The sequence below is a fragment of the Sus scrofa genome, chromosome 15 (genome assembly GCF_054392235.1).
Source record: "Sus scrofa isolate SSC_HxYL_T2T_F1_AM1 chromosome 15, Sscrofa_HxYL_maternal_Yorkshire_Landrace_v2.0, whole genome shotgun sequence".
In the NCBI taxonomy this organism is placed as follows: domain Eukaryota; kingdom Metazoa; phylum Chordata; class Mammalia; order Artiodactyla; family Suidae; genus Sus; species Sus scrofa.
The window spans coordinates 154322726-154339536 of NC_139397.1; the positions used below are offsets into that span (position 1 = coordinate 154322726).

The 16811-nt window shown below is 54.5% G+C and overlaps 2 protein-coding genes across 18 annotated transcripts in view; one reads left to right on the top strand and one right to left on the bottom strand.

Moving 5' to 3' along the window:
• HDLBP (high density lipoprotein binding protein) overlaps positions 1 to 14232 on the bottom strand; it is a 67569-nt gene extending 53337 nt beyond the window's left edge. For 2 of the 7 annotated variants that reach the window (XM_021075261.2, XM_085000795.1), the window contains exon 1: positions 14086 to 14232. The gene's annotated coding sequence lies outside the window, so the exon portion shown is untranslated. Of the gene's footprint in view, positions 1 to 11618; positions 12762 to 13092; positions 13196 to 14085 lie in introns of those variants that run through there. The other 5 variants (XM_021075257.2, XM_021075264.2, XM_085000789.1 and 2 more) reach the window with 3 other exon arrangements.
• SEPTIN2 (septin 2) overlaps positions 12919 to 16811 on the top strand; it is a 34381-nt gene continuing 30488 nt past the window's right edge. For 2 of the 11 annotated variants that reach the window (XR_014828777.1, XM_021074597.2), the window contains exon 1: positions 12919 to 13133. The gene's annotated coding sequence lies outside the window, so the exon portion shown is untranslated. 11 annotated transcript variants of the gene reach the window in all.

Consider the following 16811-nt stretch of genomic DNA (forward strand, 5'->3'; position numbering starts at 1 on the left):
TATTTCTGAGTTTAGCGTTTGAAGCAAGTGCCATTCCAGCTCAGCAAGGAAGGATGGACGAGGCAATGAACGGAACTGGGTCCATCTTCAAAAAATTATAAAGATTGATCCCTACCTCACATCACACACCAAATAAATTTCAGCCAGACCAGAGACCTGGCAGAAAAAAAAAAAAAAAAATCAAGCCTTGAGGAACCAAAGACGGAAGAGGAAAGCCTGTGTTTTGAGGAGGCAAAAGCTGCCTGATGACACAGACGGTAGATGCCATCCAGGACCCAATGAAGGCTTAGCATTTTAGGAAGTTAGTATAGACTAATACAGAAGCTAGACTACAAACAGAGTTTCTGTTCGGAAGACTCCAGAATAGGCTAGGACACAGCAACACACTCATAGAAAATTAACACACCGCACATAAACACCAACAGATGTGTCATCCCCACTCAGCCCTCATACTACGCGATCAACAAAAGTGACACAGACTTTGAAATGGCGAGGAAAATAGTCTACCTGAAAGTTGAAAATGTGTAAAATTAGAAGGCAATTTAAAAACACATAATAGGAGTTCCCGCTGTGGCTCAGCGTTAACAAACCTGACTTGTAATCATGAAGAGGCGGGTTCGATCCCTGGGCTGGCTCAGGGGATTAAGGATCCGGTGTTGCCGTGAGCTGTGGCGTAGGCTGGCAGCTGTAGCTCCCATTCGACCTCTAGCCTGGGAATTTCCATATGCTGCATGTGTGGCCCCCAGAAAACAACCCCCACTGAAAGCAAAAACATGCGATAAGAGGCATACACACAATCCAATTCAGTGATGACACTTCCTGGAAGCTACTCTCCGGACACTGGGACATGCAGAGAACTGGAGAAGACACAAGTGCGCCCCAGTGAAAAAGCAGTGACACACCACACAGCAGGTGTCACCGACAATGAAGCCATGGCTCAGGTAACAGCCTGAAGAGGCAGAAAGACGGTGGCATCTAGGACTGTCACTGCTGGAAAAGGACGTTACCAATCTGGAACTGGAGAGACGGGATCAAACCTCGTGGTGTCATGCAGAAACTGCAGGTTCTGGAACGAACGCGTGTCTTCCAACACACAAGATACAAAAACAGACACAAGTATATTATAAACACACAGCCACTGCATATACACGGTACACACACTTCTTTACCTCTGTCTGCGAAGGGTCTGGGTGCAGTGGCACCCAACAACAACCTAACTGGTGCCCAGATCCTGCTTCTCCGAGCACCAAGTGTCATGAAAGGCTTCGGGCCTCCCTGAAGCAAAGGCTGACGTCAGGTCTGAGGCAGGAAAGTACAGGAAGGACCCAGAGCATCCTGCTGCGCCAGAATTAAGGGGAACCTATCAGGAAGGACACAGGAGCTGGTTTTAAGGGGCTCCCACTGGCCACACATGGAACAACATGAGCACCAAAATAAATAATGACAATAAAAGATGATAACCGACTGGATAAAATGGGGGGCTGTGAGCCTACATGGATAAAAACGAGTAAACTGAAAGTCTGATAGGAAGGCATATCCCATTGTGGTTCAGTGGATTAAGAACCTGACATAGTGTCCGTGAGGATGCGAGTTCAATTCCTGGCCTCGCTCAGTGGGTTAAAGGATCCGGCATTGCTGCAATCTGTGCTGTAGGCTGGCATTGACAGCTCCGATTTGACCCCTAGCCTGGAAACTTCCCTAGGCCACAGGTGCAGCCCTAAAAAGAAAAAAAAAAAAAAAAAAAGTACTTCTCCCCAATGGTATACTTCTTATCATAAAGACTTCACAGTGGGGAAGCCTTGCGACCTCACCTTCATCAAAGGATCAAAATGACCATTGCCGGTAACGGGACGAACTGAAGCCATGTGCCATGGGATACAAAGCAAAGACCCCACTGTTCCTTCTGTGCTGTTTCTGATGCAAAACCTGAATCCAATCAGGTGGAAACAACAAACTCACTATGAGGGACCTTCTGCAAAATAACTGCCTGTGGTCATTAGAAGTGTCAAGAGGTCAGGAAAGCCAAGGTGAGACTGAGCCCATGTTTGCTCCAGTTTGATACCAAAGAGACCCCGAAGGCTGTTACACCCACTGTGAACCGGACCCTTCCGGGGAAGGGGAACTGGTCTGAAGGCAGCAAAGCATTCGCCTTAATGGCTATATTGTGCTTCAGGAGGAAAGTGTCTTGTTTGTGGGAAACACAACAAAATAACCAAGGGTAGTGAGGTTTCCTGCGCCCAACATAACTGCAAGTGGTTCAGAAAAAGTACTCTGGATGCCACTTCCACGTGCTTTCTAAGTATGATAGTTAAATCAAAACAAAACTAATTTAATGGAGGACAGTACTACTTCTGAAATTAAAAGAAGCAAACGCCTTAATTTATAAACAAACACACTGATATATGGGAAGGATGGCAAATCACCTCAATTTTACAACACTGTCACGATCTGAAACCTGTTACACATCCTTTCTCCAAGTTCATGAATACGCAGACTGTTTAAATCACAAAGTGTCAGGGAGGCCTCTGCTGGCACAACCTGGGCACGCTCAGCAGCACTCCCCACACAGGCACCCCTGCTGCCCCAGGTGCTCGCAGAGCTTTCCAGACACACACGCAGAAGGCAGAGCACAGGAGACGCCACATCTGAGCTCGCCACCAATCCGACGGTTCTCTGAGCAAAAGTCAGAGCCCATAGACGAGCAAGGCGCACCACGCGGGAGGGGCGGTAGGGACGCTGCCGAGGAGGCAGCGACACGCAGCCCAGGCGAGGAGACCCGAACTCTATCCATCGGCAAGGGCTTCGGAGAGAGGGAGAGACTCACACGAAGATAACTGAACGGAGTTCTAAAGAAACACGAAAAAGACTGGGTGTTCCCGTCGTGGCGCAGTGGTGAACAAATCCGACGAGGAACCATGAGGTGGCGGGTTCGGTCCCTGGCCTCGGTCAGTGGGTTAAGGATCCGGCGCTGCTGTGAGCTAGGGTGTAGGTTGCAGATGCAGCTCAGATCCCATGTTGCTGTGGCTGTGCTGTAGGCTGGGGGCCACAGTTCCGATTAGACCCCTAGCCTAGGAACCTCCATATGGTGCGGGAAGCAGCCCCAGAAAAGGCAAAAAAACAAAAATAAATAAATAAACCAACCAACGAACCAACCAACCAACATAGAGGCTGAAACAAAACCCGAATGTACCTCCAGGAAAGCAGCAGACCAAGTGCTCTCAAGAACCTAATCACCACACAGGTCGACACAACGCTTCACCCGCCACCTCCTCCCCGAAGATGAGGTCCTACAACGACCCACACGACGCGGCCCCAGCAGGAAGAAATCAAGGGCTGGAGGGTGCCAGACACTCCCTCCAGGTCAGCAGCATCGCTGCGGATAAGCACACCTGAGGCCCGAAGCCCCGAGCGACCAAGGACAGGGCGACGCTGACAGGCCCCAGGGCTCCCAAAGCCCACGGAGGCCTGTCCTAGCGGAGCGCGGCGGAGCCCACTGCTCAGGCGACAAAGGCAGTAAAGAACTCTGGTCTCAGGCGGAGAGGCAGCTCCCAGCACAAGCAGTGCTTCGAAACAGAAGCCTTGTTTCCAGAGGGAAAAAACTGTTATTCCTCCAACGGATTTCACACTGATCAAAGCCAGAGCCGCAGATAATGCACATCCTACCTGACTTAGGTCACCCCAGCGGGCCAAAGCCGCGAGCCCACACCTGTCACCACCTACCACCCCACCTCCCGGAGTCTCATCTCCGCCAGAACGAAGGCGAGCGAGGAACCGTGGATTTCAAGTGCTCCTCACACACCCCGCAGGGCCTCCGACTCCACAGCGGACAGGCTCGTCATCACCCCAAGTTAGGGAGGAGGAGGAAGAGGTTACGTGGAGTCGTCCTTTCCCCTTTTCAAAAATTTTTTTTGGTCTTTTTAGGGCCAAAAAACGGTTAAAGGACAAAGAGTCGTCAACTCTGTGCAACAAGGAATCAAACCACACACAGGGCATGGAGAAGGGAGCCCCGAGGGGCACAACCACTTCCCAGGAATCACGCACCTCAACCCCAACTTCAAACACAGCCCCCCAAATGCCAAACGCGACACCTTTCAAAACCAAGTTCTGGGACCCCGCACTCTCCTGTTTCCCCTTTCCCTCCGGCCTCCGAGGAACCGAGGGGCTGGGCCCGTCAGGAGGGCGTGGTCTCCCTGTCGTGGCCCCAAGGCCCCAAGGCTGTCGCCAGGCAACCTCCTCAGGAGCGCAGCTCTCTCCAGAGCCTCCGGACGCACACCTCCTTCGAGGCTGGCGAGGTTGCCAGGCTGCCATGCAGGCTTTGCTCCCAAGGCCCCTGCAAGGAGACTGCCTTCCATCCCGCGGGAGCCACACGCCCAGGGCTCTGCAGGATGAGCCCCCAAGGGGAGCACAAGCCCTGGCACCGTGACCTCCTGCGACGGACCCTTCCTCGCCGTCCACATCCACTCAGCTCCAGGCGCCCAGGCCAAGTGAGGCGTAGGCTTGACCTGCTGCGTCACCAGGTCACTGCCAGGTTCACACCAGAACGCCCCTGGAAGGGGCGACAGTTTATGCGGCAGTGTAACGCGACCCTCGGACTGCCTCTGGCTGCAATTACTTCTTCCCTCCAGAAAGAAACCAGGGGTCCCGCCTGCACTGTGTCTAGAAGCTTTCCGTGGCACGGCTGACCTGAAGACAGTGGATCCTGCTCGTGGAGCGCTGAGCAGGAGCCCCGCAGAGCCCTCCATCACCCAGTAGAGCGATGCTGAGAACTGCTCCACCGCAGACATCTGGTCCCAGCTCAACCCACCCCCAAAACGAGATGCTAGAAGCTCAGAGAGAGCAAACGTGCTGATCAAGGTGACACAGTGCAGAAAACCGGCAAGAGGGCTTCCCCAGCAATGGCAGGCCCCGGCCGAGCCACGTGGCTGGCAGAAAAGCCACGCGCAGCGAGCCCCCGGACGTCAGCCACACGCGGATCAAGCACCCCGCCTCTGGAAGGGGCTGCGCGAGGCGACGCCTGCGGAGGCCAGAGCGCCGAGGGCAGTAGGAGCGGCGAGCTGGGGGTGGCCACGGACGGCCTGGTTTCTAGGTGCGGCCCAGCCCTCGGAGCCTGGAGGGCCGCTCTGGCTCGCAGTGGAGGTGGCGGCCCGCTGTAGCCGTAATGCACCCAGGTCTGCAGAATGTCCCCAACATTCCCTCTTCAGTCTCAACACTGGCCTGGCCGTTCGTCCCCTACACACACACACACACCCCCCGAAGGGGACCCGCCACAACCAGGACCCTCTGCTGTGCGGAGGGCAGGACAAACCGAGAGGGGTCCGGGCAGGGCCGCTGCTTCAGGAAGACGGGGACACCCCACGACGCAGGCCGAGCGCTCAGCTCACTTCCTCCCGGGAAACCTACTGGCAGACGCGGCCGGGCGAGAAGCGCCCGAGGACGCGTTGGCAAGAGACCCGGCTTCTGAGGGAGCAGGACGCACGACCGGGTGGACGCGAGGGCAGAGCATCTACCCTGCTGCAGAGGCCCGGCCCCGCGCTGGACATGACACGCCCTCGGCCCGGGCAAAACCCTAAGTGAGCCGCCAGGGCCGAGCGCCTCGACCGGCACCCCTGAAAGAAGGCCCGAGCTAAGAAACACTGAGCAGAGGCTCGGCCTCCTCTGGGCCTCGCTCTTCCCCGGTCCTGTAGGAGGGACCCGACATGACCACCTCCCCAGGCGGGGTCACCCTGAGGATCACGTAAGCTCCCAGGCAGAGCAGGCGCGGGCGGACTTTCTGCCCCCGCCCCGGCAGGATCTGCGACCGAGGATCCCAGCAGCGCGGGCAGCACCGGCTCCCCGCGGGCAGCACCAGCTCCGGGAGCCACACAGGCCAGCTGCTCAGCCCAGCAGGCCCCGCGACCGCCCCATCCCCGAGCCCTTCCAGGGCTCGGTGGGAAAGCAGGGCTTCTCCACCTCAGCCCGCGTGCTGACCTTTGGGGGCCCCTTCCCTGCGGGGCCGTCCGGGGCACTGCAGGATGCTGAGCACGTCTGGCCCCTTCACCACCAGATGCCAGGAGCACCCCCGAGTCATGACAACCAAAAACATTTCCAGGAGTTCCTGCGGTGGCTCAGCGGTAAGAAACCCGACAGGTATCCATGAGGATGTGAGTTCAATCCTTGGGCCGCTCGGTGGGGTAAAGGATCTGGCGTTACCAGGAGCTGTGGTGTAGGTCGCAGACGAGGCTTGGATCCCACGTGGCTGTGGCCGGCAGCTGCAGCTCCAATGGGACCCCTAGCCTGGAACGTCCATATGCCGTGGGTGCAGCCCTAAAAAGACAACAAATAAATAAACAAACAAACCCCAGACATTACCAGATGTTCGGGGGGGGGGGGACACGACTGCCTGGCCGAACCCCTGCTGGAAATAAATAGACCACAAAATAGGCTATCCTACATGAGTGAGTATCAGCCATGAGACATCCTTCCAAGAGGAAAAACTAAGTTTCTAATAAACTGAGTTGACCAAGGTGGGAGACGGAGGGAAGGAAGGAAAGGAAGAAAGAAAAAAAGAAAACCACCTCAGAGCCACCTTTCTTATCTCTGAAAGGAAGGAGCTAAAGTCCTACAGGTCAAGAAACACCCAAAGTCACAAGACCGATGAAGCACAGGTCTCCTGACTCTCAGGCCAGGGCAGAACTCCCTGCACAAGCACCTCAACCCTTTGTCCTGCCTCGCAGAAAGAACCGAGGCCCAGCTGTGCACACCCAAGACACGAGCACTGCTGCATGTCTGCCAAGGTCCGCAGCAGGAATGTCTAGGAGTATCAGTTCCTATAAATAAAAGGCAAACCTGAGAGCATTTTCAGAAAACTTACTGAAATGATCCATCCTAATTTCTCAATGGCACCTGCTAACTAACTACTGGCTTCTGCATCAGCAACTTCCTGCCTCTTTGCCCTAGATGAAGCCTACTTTCCCAGTGGTGGGGTCTCAGGGCACATCAAAGCCTCCTGAGAGGGTCCTGCATCCATGGCACAGCCTGAGGTGGCAGAGGCCATGCGGGCAGCACTAACACCAGTTTTATTAACTGGTCGTATGAACAGGCTAATACCTCTTGCTGCAGTGATGGGTTTATCAAGGAATGTGATTTTAGCGTAAAAATACCTTAAAATACAATTACAGGAGTTCCCGTCGTGGCGTAGTGGTTAACGAATCCAACTAGGAACCATGAGGTCGCGGGTTCGGTCCCTGCCCTTGCTCAGTGGGTTAACGATCCGGCGTTGCCGTGAGCTGTGGTGTAGGTTGCAGACGCGACTCGAATCCCGCGTTGCTGTGTCTCTGGCGTAGGCCGGTGGCTACAGTTCCGATTCAACCCCTAGCCTGGGAACCTCCATATGCCGCGGGAGCGGCCCAAGAAATAGCAACAACAACAACAACAAAAGACAAAAAAAAAAAAAAAAAAAAGACAAAAATACAATTACAACAAGAAAGGTAAAAACTGGCACTCCTTCACGATTCCTCAAGAACCATCTCCCAAACTATTGTTCTCTCTACACGTCTCTGGATATATTTATGGTTTAAGTAAACATAGGATCACAGCCCATCGTGGCACAGGGAAACAAAACCGCCAAGGAACCACGTAGTCTCGGGTACGATTCCTGGCCTCACTCAGTGGGTTACGGATCCGGCGTTACCGTGAGCTGTGGTGTAGGTCGCAGACGTGGCTCCGTCTGGCGTTGCTGTCTGTGGCTGTGGTGCAGTCCGGCAGCAACAGCTCCAATTAGACCCCTAGCCTGGGAACTTCCACAGGCCTCGGTGCGGCCCTAAAAAGACCAAAAAAAAGGGGGGGGGTCACATGACACGCATCGTGTCACCGCTTGCCTGCTAGCTTCCATTTAAAAATGCGCCACGGAGGTCTTCCCAAGTTTTACCCACAAACCCACCTCACTTGTTAACAACTTCACACTGCAGAAAACAACCGTAAATTAAATCCCCCTTTTTTTCTCCTGATTACAAACACTGTTGAAGAGCATCATCTGCTCACTGCAGCCTCTATCGACAGTTTTCATAAACTCCAAGAAATGCAACTCAAGATGCGTGACCAGGCACTGCCAGGGCAAAAATTACCCTCCCAGTGAGCTAAGCTAGTCTTATTCCAGGACATCCGAGTACACCTGCCCCTCACTCTCGGTAACTCAGAGGGTCACGCTTACCCTTCCCAGTCGGTAGGGAAATACAATTTTCGCGTCAAGTCTCTGATCATCAGCGAAACACATCTTGCTCTGCATACTGGCCGTTTCAATTTCTTGACTGAAGACCAACTATTCACAACCTCCATCCACCTTCCTACCAGGAACTTCAGGACACTTTTAAGACAAAGTAAAACTCAAGGCTGGGCTACAAAAGGTGTAGCAAACAGAAGGAACCACAAACTTCACTGAAACAAGTTGTAAGCTGAAAAACAACACTGCTAAAGGGCATCCAGGCAAAAGCCATAAAAACACTGCACTAAAAAATACTTTTTTTTTTTTTTGCCTCTCATGGCTCTTGGCCAGAGGCCGTGGGTTTTTTCTCTCCTGGAAAGGGAAACAGAATCTCTGAACTGAGGAGCAACGGAAAACATTCTGAAGACAGAGGAAGTAAGTTCTTCCACAGTTATCAAGGTTGTAGCCTTCTGGAGTTCCCATGGCGGCTCAGGGGAAACGAATCTGACCGGCATCCATGAGGATGCAGGTTCAATCCCTGGCCTTGCTCAGTGGGTTAAGGATCCCGAGTTGCTGTGGCTGTGGTGTAGGCCGGCAGCTGCATCTTCGATTCAACCCCTAGGCTGGGAACCTCCAAATGCCTCAGGTATGGCCCTAAAAAGAAAAAAAGACTGTAGCCTTCTCCCTTCACTTGGCCCCGGACACAGGCAGCCAGGCAAGAGGGTGGGAGATATTTTTCTGGAGAATCTAAAGAGATTTGAAGAGATGTTCCCACATGGCAGAGTGGGTTAAGGATCTGGCATTGTCACTGCAGTGTCTCAGGCTGCTGCTGTGGCGGGGGTTCGATCCCTGGCCCAGGAACTTCTGCATGCCATGGGTGTGACCAAAAGATAAATAAATAGAGGCCTGAAGAAGCTGTCGGGGTGCTGTAAGGAGAGGGCCCAGCCAGAGGCCTCCGCAGCAAATGACACAGTTGGCAAGCCCCCAATCACAAGCTGAGTCCCTCTAACGCATAAAGAGACAAGAAAATGTCACCAGGTAAGCCCAGAAAAGGCTCTGTTAGGAAAACCAAAACCCCAAAAAACAAAAAGCAACCTGAAGCAAGCAGTGACTTCCGGCGGGGGTGGGGTGGGGGGGTGGGTTTAGAAAACTTCAGAACTCATTCACGACCTCAGATAAGAGGAGTTACTACATCCACGAAACAAAAACAGAAGATTATGAAACGGGAACAGAAAGCTTAGAAAAGAAGTAAAAAACTCAATAGAAGGGCTAGAGGATATGGTTGAGAATGTCTTACACAAAGAAATGGAAAAACCTAAGAAAATCAGATTGTCCATCTAGAAGGCGCAACACATGAATTCTAGAAAGAGAAGGAAAGTGAATGGAAAGAAATCAGGGTAATAAGACAAGACGAATGCGCAGCACTGAAGAACAGAAATTTCCAAATAAGAGGCCCAAAGGGCTGGCAAGACATGAGATGAAAACAGACTCCAAGGGACACCACTGCACTAGGTGCTTTGAATTTGAAAGAAAATCCTTCAAGCTTCAAAAAAGAAAACACAGTCACATTAAAAAAAAAAAAAAAAAAAAGTGAGCTCCCATAGTGGCTCAGTGGAAACAAATCCAGTATTATTCATGAGGATTCGGGTTTGATCCCTGGCCTCGCTCAGCGGGCTAAGGGTGCAGTGCTGCTGTGAGCTGTGGTGTAGGCCACAGATGCGGCTCGGGTGCTGTGGTGTAGGCTTAGTGGTAGCTCCGATTCAACTCTTAGTCTGGGAACTTCCATAGGCACCAGGTGCGGCCCTAAAAAGCAAAAAACCCCAAAAAAGTTCAGGAACCAGAATGATTTAACTCTTCGCCAATAACACTGCAAGATGGAAGCTAGAGGAGCGGGATGATGTCCACGCTCTCACTCGGGTCCAAGAGCAGAATAAAGCACTCTGACACCCAGGCTCTCAAAACTGTGTCTCCCGTGCAACTTGAGGAAGTGCACCATCAAAATGAGTTTAAGAAAAAATCTACTAGGAACTCTATCTGTCACTTGTGATGGAGCACGACAATGTGAGAAAAAAGAATCTATACGTGTATGTGTAACTGGGTCACCATGCTGTACGGTAGAAAATGGAGAGAACGCTGTAAACCAGCTATAATATAAAAATAAAAATCGTTATATTAAAACAAGAAACTAGAACGAGAAAGACATAGACAGGTTCCAGGAAACCCAGGCAGTGATACCTGCAGTGAGTTCCTGACAGATGGGAGGCCTAGGAGAGATTCGGTCAGGATGAGATTAATACAATACTGAACTTGATCAGATAAAAATGACCAAATTTCTTGAAAGGAGATTGAGACGACTGGTGAATTTGGGGATGAATCTTAGTGACAAATACACAGAACACTAAGAAAACAACAAAAACGACTCATAAGACTTTTAGGGAAAACAGAAACTTCTCCAGGAAAGGAAACAGGACCCCATCACACGATCCGGCCGAGATGCCAACGGAACCGCGTTGTCAGAGGTACACTCATCACAGGGGGAAGCTAAAGGTGCGCCTGCCTTGGGCGGCCACGGATCTGTCTGCACAGAGAAGGCAGAGGGCTGAAAGGGCCCTTTAGGTAGAGAAGTTTCAGTTGGGAAGCACTGCGGAAGATCTGACTAGTCCGCTTGTGATCCAGATCACAGCCATCCTGGTGCACGGGGCGCTCACTAGCAGCCCTGCCCAAGCCAGCGTCTTAGACGGGACTGACTGAGGGGCATGCAGTCCTTCAAGACAGGATCTCAGCCAAGCCCTCCACCGTTTGAGACGTCGGCGGTGCACCAAATTCTCAACCTCTCCCCATTTATGCTGCCAGCCAAAGCTGTCCCCTGTCCCCTTTGCATAGCTAGTCTTTTTATCTAGAACACGCCATCGTCCTACCTCCTCCACCTTGAAACACTCTACTTCGTCTTCGAAGCCCCAGATCAAGACCTATGTTCTCTGTGACGGTCTTCCAGCAGGCGATCGCTGCCCCTCTTTCCCGTTGCCATACCTTGTACACATTTCCATTTCTGCACCTGGAAGGCTGAAGCCTGCTCCTTTACAAGGGACTCTCCCATACTAGACCACAAGCTGCTTGAGGAAAAGAAAAAAAAGTCTATGTCCTCGTTGCCTTTGCACCCCAGAACCCCTGACAGTGCCTGGCAGAAAGCAACGTCCAACACATTCTCTGGGGGAAACATCTTCTACTGCTGAAGAAGTCATGAGGCCAAAGTCAGACCACCAAAACATCAGTCAACAAAACCAAAGGAGAAAAGGACTTGAGGATTCAGAAAGAAAGTCTCCCATCAGGACACTGAGAAGCCAGCTTGGCCCCTGGAGAGGGCACTGGGACAAAGACCCAGCGGGGCCTCGGGTACCAAGGAGCGTGGGCCGACTGCATCCTAGCGTGTTCTCCTTACCTCACTGCACGTTTCCTCAGCTGATGTCCGCCTGACCAAAGAGGAGGTGAGCCCCAAACGGAGCTCGGCCCAGAGTGGAACTAAAGGCAGTGACTGGGAAGTTTAACCGTCATTGTTGCCACTGGCTTGCAAACTCTGTTCCTCGATTTTCTCCAAACCTCAACCTCTCCTGAGAGGCTGATGGTTGAGGTCTCAAATCCAGAGAGCTGGGAGTTCAAACGACTGAAGCCATTCTGAACCAAACACCTCCTCAACTAGTTTAACACCGATGCCAAGCTCCCAGTACTAAACGAAGACACCGGGTTTAGCTCGCGGGCACTTAACTGTCCAAAACGATGGCAACAGGACCTAAGCACCAGGCGCCACCCGTGTCATTAGCGCAGGTTCGCCTCTTCTGCAGGACGGCACGAGCAGCTGTCAGGATCCCGTGACGCGCCCTATCTTACAGGGTCTCAGGAAAGTTACTGCCAAGAACGCGACGGTCCGTCCTTACGCCGACACCAAGCACGGGGGGACTCAATGCCTGAGGGCGTAAGGCAGCCAGGAGGCTGAGGGCAGACACCCCAACCGCAGACCCGATGCGTGAAGGGCAAATCATCCTGTTTCTGAGGCTTCAACTCATCTATACCCCTGCAGATGTTTCATTTGACCACGAGCGCTGCGTAATCAACACGGAGGGCGACTGCTCGGCTGCTTCACAAGGTGCCCGAGCACCGCGCCAAGGCGGGCAGAGGACACCTGGCCGCCGGCCCCGAGCGCTTCATTCTTTCCGAAGACGCCCTCTCGGGATCCCTACGGCCAGAAACAGCTTCGCCCCGCAGACCCTCAAGAACCGTGCTGACTTTCAGTCGGGGGAACCCAGAGAGGCTTCCTGTACGAGGGCACTGGCGCCCAGCCTCCCAGCGAGTACGGGCCAGCTGCGGAGCCTGCAGGCCGCGAAGGGAGAAAGGACGCCCGGGGCCGGGCGGTCAGGCCCCGGCCCGGCCCTCCCGCCCCCGAGCCGCGCCGCCCGCGCGGGCTTGGAGGCGCCCCAGGCCTCACCTAGCCCAGGACGGCAGCCGCCCGCCCGCCCTCCCCCTCCGCGCAGGCCCCAGCCCCGGGCGCACGAAGGCCACGTCCCCGGGGACGGGCGCGCAACTCTATGGTCAGCGCGCCGGCCCGCCGGGCCCACGTGACGCGCGCCGGCCAATGAGGCGAGGCCCGGACCACCGAGACGACGGCCGCCCGGCGCTAGAGCAGCCCCGCCTGGCCGCAGGCCGCCCTCCGCGGCCTCGCTCCGGCGCTCCAGCTCGGTGCTGCCGCCATCTTCCTGGAGGAGAGGAGCGGAGGCCAAGGGTCCCCTCGCCGTGCTCCGTCCCAACTCTTACCGCCGCCTGCCCTCCCCGCGTCCGCCTCTCCTCACAGGTCATTTAGCTCCATCTGTAGAAACGCTCTTTTTCCCACCCCAGTTACTCACAAGGCAGAGTCACATTACCTGTTCTACTCTTGGCAGCGTAAGGAAACCCAGCTCATAAGGTAAGAACTGTGGCGAAACAGGGGCGAGCCGCCATCTTGGTAAAGGAGAAGAGGCTACGCTTGACCTCCCCCCACCCCCCAGCCTCTATATGGCCAACTGCTGTGGGAGGGGCACGGCGCCTGCGCAGAGGCGGAACCGCGGACGAGCCCGAGCCTGCGCACTCCACAGCTGGCGAATGGGGGCAGGGACGGAAGCGTTTGGCAAGGGGCGGGCCGACGTGATGACGCAATCCGACTGCGCGCGGAGCTGGGCGGGGCGCGAGCAGGCGGTGGGTGCTGGGCGGGTCCGCGGCGCGGTTGGTCGGCGCTTGTTCTTCGGTTCGTCCGCGGTGAGTATCTTGCGGTGTGTCCCTGCCGCCGCGGGCGAGCGAGGGAACCGACGCAGAGGGGCGGGGGCCAGGTTGGGGAGGGGGCCCGGCCGCTCTGGGGGGCAAACGGGCGGGGCCGCTCGTGCGGTGTGGGGGAGGGGCGGCTGGCCCCGTATTCTGGGCGGTCCCCTGGCCCTCCCCGGGTCTCCGCTCCCTCCCGCTCGTCCCTGACCCTTGACCCTCCCCCGCTCTCCCCGGGGCTCTCTGCTCTGTTCGTACCCTCTCCGACTTTCCCTGGCGCTCTCCGGCGCTCCCCACCCTCTCTCTCTTTTCTCCACCCTCCCCCACTTTCCCTGGCGCTCCTGGGTCTCCTTATCCTCCCCCGTCCTCCCCGGCGCTCCCTGGTGCTCTCCGCTCACTCCCCGGCCCTACCCTGTCTTCCCAGGCCCTCTCCGGCTTTCCCTGGCGATCCCTTTCCTCTCCCCGGCTTCTCCGCCCTCCTGGTCCTCCCCAGTCTTCCTCCGCCCAGCTCAGCCCTAGGGGGTCCCGGGTCCCATACCTCCCAGGCTTTCCCCGGGCCCCCGCCCACCAGTAGTCTCGCGGCGGGGTATGTCCCGCGAGAACCCAGGTGACTGCTTGCTCACCTTGCGAGAACTCCGTGGGCCTGGGGCTGCTGGTCGTGGTTCGGGAGGGAAAGTGCAGGTCGGCCGCGATTTCGGCATGTGGCCATCAGGTTGTCTCCCTGACACGAGCCACTGCGCCCCTCCAGCTCCCGGCCGAGGGTAAGCCTCAAGGAGTTCTCGCCGCTTGGCCGCAGATACCGCGGGAGGAGAGGAGGCCCCGGGCCTGCGTGGGCCAAAAGAGGCGGGATGGAGGTCGGGCGGCCCCCCATTTCCGGGGAGGCCTGAGATGAGGCCGACTCTCAAGGGGCCCACGGGACCCACACGACCCGGCCGCCTCTTGCCTTTCCGGCCGCAGTTTTCGTCAGTACCTCCCCTGTCTTAGCGTCTTTTCCCCACACGTGCACCGGGGACCACCTGTGCGGAATTCGTAGGTGGACCGCTGTGGTCCTCCTCACCTGGGCCTTGGTCCAAGGCCTCCTGTCTGACCCAGTTCCCTCCCCCTCTTTTCTGGTACCTGCTCTGTTACTCAGACTCTCCCTGATGAGATTTCTTCCCCTGAAGTGGGTGTTGGCCTGAGGTCAGCCTCTCATCCTGCGTGGTACCTGTCCTGGGAGGGGCATGGCGCTATCCTTTACTGGTCCAGCTCGGTGACCAGCACAACTCAGATCATTGTAATAGGTCAAGATGACCTAAATGCTCCAAATCCGTCTTACCATCGTGAGGAGAGATGGTTAGGGGTTCGGGGTCATGTGATTTGAGGTTCATCGTTTTTGTTGTTGGTAGCTCCCACCCAGGCTTTCTTTGCTCCACCTAGCATCCTGACTCCCAGCTAATCAGGGCAGTGATCTCCTGTGCTCTCACAGGTTGTCCTGATATTTTTCGTTTTTCATCTTGTTCTCTCACTGAGCTCTGCAGCCCAGGGTAAAGAACAAGGGCTTGTCCATCAGATCGCAGTTGCATCCTGACCGCTCCTGAACTGGCATACAGCCCTCCCTGGGGGGGGGGGGGATGGATGGCACGAGCCTCCCTGTCATTTTTCATAAATGTTGTTGAGGTCTGTTTTTATACCTAACTCAAAAGGCAGAAACTCCTGGAAAAGGAGAAGGTGTGTTCTTTCCTCCTGAGAGAAGGGTCATCCAAACTCAGGAGGCAGCAGAACTGCGGTGAAGGCAGTTGAACAGTCTTATTGTCCCACGTTGTGCTCCCGTGGTCGTCGTCATCACAACAGAAAATGCATTTGATTGTGGGCTGCCGGGCGAAGCCGCTGAGAGCCGTCATGGTTTCCTGTACGTGAACCTCAGGTCCAGGCTCTGGATAAGGGACCTTCGAGGGCCTGCGTTGCAGGGTCATTTTGTGGATCGGGATAAGGTACAGAAGTCCGTAGTGACAAGGCGGTGGATGTGGCTGATGTACATAGACGCGCTGGCAGGGCAAGGTTATGTTGACAAGGGTCCAGTTTTATCCCCTTGTTCTTTGTCTCTTTTGTTTTAGAAAAGTTGATTTCTTCTGTGAGGTTTGGGGGTGCAAGTATTGCTCTTGGAAGAAAGAAGCAATGGTCCAAGAAAGAAAGCCTTTTTATTTTATTTTTATTTATTTTGTCTTTTTAGGGCTACATCTGCATCATATGGAAGTGCCTAGGCTAGGGGTCAAATCAGAGCTGCAGCCGTCAGCCTACACCACAGCTCTAGCAACACCGGACCCAAGCCGTGTCTGCGACCTACACCACAGCTCAGGTCAATGCCAGCTCCTTAACCCACTGAGTGAGGCCAGGGATCGAACCTGAATTCTTATGGATACTAGTCGTATTCGTTACCACTGAGCCAGGACAGGAACTCTGAGGAAAAAAACCTTTAAGCAGTTTATAGTATCTAGAATGAGTACAATCTACATTTTTTCATTTCACCAAATTTCTGAGGTTTGGGGGATTTGATTGATCTGCAGCCAAGGTTTAAACTAATCACAGTGCTTGACGTTTTGTGTTGCTGGACTAAAAAGCCTTCCTGCCTAAAAACCAGGCACTTCAGAGGTTCAGCATTCCTCTCTCAACTTTTGTTTCGCTGTAGTTAATAACTTAAACTGTTGGAAAACTGTAAAAGGTACAAATTATCCTTCAAGGGAAAATAGTCAGTGTGAAAGAAGTGGAACATGGCAAGAGGAACTTGGTAAAATTCAGGCGCATTTGAAATAGGTGTCTTGAGAACTCCCATTCTGTTCCCACAGTACTATTCTCCATTTCCCGCCCGGGGCCTCTAGGCAGGTCTTGGGTCCAAAGAACCCGATAGAGAGGAGCGGGCGTCCCCCTCTCCCCTGTGGAACATCCTCGGCCCTGCCCAACCTGCGGAACTGGGCAAGGGGTGACCGCCGGGCGCCAGGAGCAGCTCGGCTCAGTGCGGAGCGGGCCTGCGGCTTGGAAGTCAGACACACGTGGTAGCTGGGAGGCTGGAGCCTGCTTGGCCTTCCTGACCTCAGGCTCTTCACCGCCAGGTGCCACAAAGTCATTTTCTCCAGCCTGGTGAGAAAAATCCGTTTCATTGAGGATTAGGGCTGGGCTTGGGCTACATTCAAACACTAATTTAGGAAAATAAAAGTGGTTAGACTCCTTTAAGGCCTGTTTTCTTTCTCAATCTGTTCCTGTGTTTGTTTTGCTTCCACTCTATCTAAATGGTGTCTTTCCTCCAATTCTCGGTATTCGTTGTCAGTACCGAGTAGAATTTTGACTTATTTAATCCCTGTCTTATGTCCAACCA